General features: G+C 43.4%; 1 non-coding gene across 1 annotated transcript; it reads left to right on the forward strand.

The window, feature by feature from the left end:
- The first annotated feature begins 3,177 nt into the window (after nucleotides 1-3,177).
- LOC141702173 (small nucleolar RNA R71) lies at nucleotides 3,178-3,284 on the forward strand. Its single transcript, XR_012567045.1, has one exon. It is a non-coding gene; the product is annotated as a small nucleolar RNA R71 (small nucleolar RNA).
- Nucleotides 3,285-3,662: the final 378 nt, after the last annotated feature.

The raw sequence follows: 3,662 nt of genomic DNA on the forward strand, positions 1-3,662 counted from the left end.
CGAAATTTCTCGAAACCAAAGACTATAGCCAAAAGCTCCTTCTCCGTAGTGGTGTAGTTCATTTGGGCCCCATTTAAGGTTTTACTCGCATAGTAGACCACATGAAAGAGATTATTCTTGCGCTGTCCCAGAACTGCACCTACCGCATAATCACTCGCATCACACATCATCTCAAACGGCTCTGTCCAGTCTGGTGCTGTAATAACTGGTGCAGTGATCAAACTCTTCTTGAGAGTCTCGAATGCCGCCAAACATTCATCATCAAATTTGAAAGGCACATCTTTCTCAAGCAAATTGCACAATGGCTTAGATATCTTTGAAAAGTCCTTGATGAATCGCCGATAAAAACCCGCATGACCAAGAAAACTACGGATTCCTTTCACAAAAATAGGTGGTGGAAGATTTTCAATGACTCCCACTTTGGCCTTGTCCACCTCCAGACCCTTGCTAGAGACCTTATGCCCAAGAATAATGTCTTCACGCACCATAAAATGACATTTCTCCCAATTGAGCTCCAAATTAGTTTCCACGCACCTTTTGAGTACGGCGCGAAGATTATTCAAACATTCATCATACGAATGTCCGAAGACGGAGAAGTCGTCCATGAACACCTCGACATTATTTCAAATCATGTCAGAGAATATAGCCATCATACATCTCTGAAAAGTGGCCGGGGCGCCACATAACCCAAACGAAACTCTGCGAAAAGCAAACGTGCCAAATGGACAAGTGCAGGTAGTCTTTTCCTGATCCTCTGGTGCAATACAAATCTGATTATACCTAGAATAGCCATCCAGAAGACAAAAATACTCGTGAACAGCCAACCTGTCAAGCATCTGATCAATGAACGGAAGAGGGAAGTGGTATTTCCTCGTGGCTTTGTTCAACTTTCGATAATCCATGCATACTCTCCATCCTGTAACTGTTCGAGTGGGGATGAGCTCATTCTTTTCATTTGCTACCACAGTGATACCTCCTTTCTTAGGTACACATTGTACGGGGCTCACCCACGAACTGTCAGAAATAGGATAAATGATGCCTGCATCCAGCCATTTTAAAATTTCTTTCTTTACCACCTCCTTCATGATAGGATTCAGTCTGCGCTGCTGTTCAACAGTCGGCTTACTACCTTCCTCTAACAGAATTTTATGCATACAATATGAAGGACTTATCCCCTTGATGTCTGCTATGGTCCATCCAATAGCCGATTTGAATTCTCTCAAAATCCTTAAGAGCTTGTCTTCCTCACTACCTGAAAGGTCAGATGCAATAATAATAGGTAAAGTAGATGCATCACCTAAAAAAGCATACCTCAAGTGTTCAGGTAATGGCTTGAGCTCCAAGGTAGGTGCTTCCTCTATTGATGGTTTGAGCTTTTCTTCAGCATTTTTGAGGTCAGAAGTACCTAGAGATTCAAACGGCATGTCCAGCTTTCGCTTCCAGGGAGAAGCGTTCAGATATTGTAATTGTTCGTTGCCATCTTCATAATCACTGTCAAAATCCCCCACTAAGGCCCTTTCCAATGCGTTAGACATTAGCATGCGATCGAGTTCCAAAGTAACCGCAGAATTAATCACATCCACTTTTAAGCACTCCTCATCTTCGGTAAGGAATTTCATTGCCTTGAATACGTTGAAGGTCACATCCTGATCTTGTACCCGTATAGTAAGTTCACCTTTTTGCACATCTATCAAGGTACGGCCAGTAGCCAAGAAAGGTCATCCCAAGATTATGGGAATCTTCTTATCTTCCTCAAAATCCAGAATAACAAAATCTGCAGGAAAGAAGAGCTTATCCACCTTGACTAGCACATCCTCCACTATGCCCCTTGTGTAAGTAATGGAACGATCAGCCAATTGTAGAGACATGTATGTGGGCTTTGGATCAGGCAAATCTAACTTTTTAAAGATCGACAACAGCATCAGATTGATGCTTGCTCCCAAATCACAAAGGCACTTGTCAAAAGTCAACTTGCCAATGGTGCAAGGAATGGTGAAGCTACCTGGATCTTTCAGTTTTGGTGGTAACTTTTGCTGCAGAACAGCGCTGCATTCTTCCGTGAGAGCAACGATCTCAAGGTCATCCAGTTTCACCTTCCTTGAAAGAATACTCTTCATAAACTTCGCATAACTAGGCATTTGCTCCAGAGCCTCAGTGAAACGTATATTGATGTAAAGTTTCTTGAACACCTCCAGAAACTTACCGAACTGTCTATCCAGCTTTTGTTACTGCAATCTCTTAGGAAAAGGTGGTGGAGGATAGAGCTGTTTCTCCCCTGTATTACCCTCAGGAAGAGTGTGTTCAACAGTAGTCTTCCTTGGTTCCGCCGCTTTCTCCTTTTGCTTAGCTTCTTCATCTCTAATTTCAGCTTCTCCTTTTTTTGCCTTTTCAGCATCAACAACTTTTCCAGACCTTAAGGTAATAGCCTTGACTTGCTCTTTAGCTTCCTTCCTGCCTGGTACTTCCGTGTCACTGGGAAGAGTGCCAGGTTGACGATTGAGCACTGCATTGGCTAATTGACCGATTTGATTTTCCAAGGTCTTGATAGAAACCACCTGACTCTTGCATAACAGCTTAAGTTCCTCAAAATCAGCACTAGTAGGTGCAGCTGCACTTCCCTGTTGAGGATATGATTGCCTTTGAGCATACTGCTGTGGTTGCTGGAATCCAGGTGGGTTAAACTGTTTACTCACGCCTTGCTGATATGGTGGCTGAATAGCATTCTGATTATTCCCCCAGCTGAAATTTGGATGATTTCTGTTATTAGGATGATAGGTAGCTGGCACAGGCTACTGTTGTCGCTGATAATTATTCACATACTGAACATATTCGTTGATAAGAGAACACTGATCCGTAGTATGAGAACCTGCACAAAACTCACAAACCATAGCTATTTGATTAACTCCATATGTAGCCAGAGAATCAACCTTCATTGACAGCGCTTGAAGCTGTGCTGCAATAGCGGTGGCTGCATCGACTTCCAGAATACCTGCTACCTTACCAGGCATCATCCTCTGAGTTGGGTTTTGATGCTCATTTACAGCCATAGTCTCGATAAGATTATAAGCCTCAGTATAGCTTTTAGCCCATAAGGCGCCTCCAGCTGCTGCATCGAGCATGGGCCGAGATTGGGCCCCCAAACCATTATAGAAACCAGTGATCACCATCCCATCGGGCATTCCATGATGTGGACACTTTCTCAACATTTCCTTGTATCGTTCCCAAGCTTCGCACATAGATTTTGTAGGTTGCTGCGCAAACCGAGTAAGAGCACTCCTCATAGCAGCAGTCTTTGCCATCGAATAAAACTTCACCAGAAACTTTTACGCAAGATCTTGCCACGTAGTGATGGACCCAGCTGGTTCAGAATGTAACCAGTCCTTAGCTTTGTCCCTCAGTGAGAATGGGTAAAGCCTCAGCTTGATAGCCTCATCAGTTACGCCATTATACTTAAAAGTGCTGCAGATCTCGACAAAATTCCTTATGTGCATGTTGGGGTCTTCAGTCGCCGCTCTTCCAAAAGAAACAGAATTCTGCACCATCTGAATAGTGCCCGGCTTGATTTCAAAGGTGTTAGCTTAAATAGCCGGATGAAGAATGCTTGACTGAATGTCATCAATTTTTGGCCGAGAAAAATCCATAAGAGCTGGATCAGCTTAAAC

This window comes from Apium graveolens, unplaced genomic scaffold (genome assembly GCF_009905375.1).
Source record: "Apium graveolens cultivar Ventura unplaced genomic scaffold, ASM990537v1 ctg4716, whole genome shotgun sequence".
NCBI classification, from domain to species: Eukaryota; Viridiplantae; Streptophyta; class Magnoliopsida; order Apiales; family Apiaceae; genus Apium; species Apium graveolens.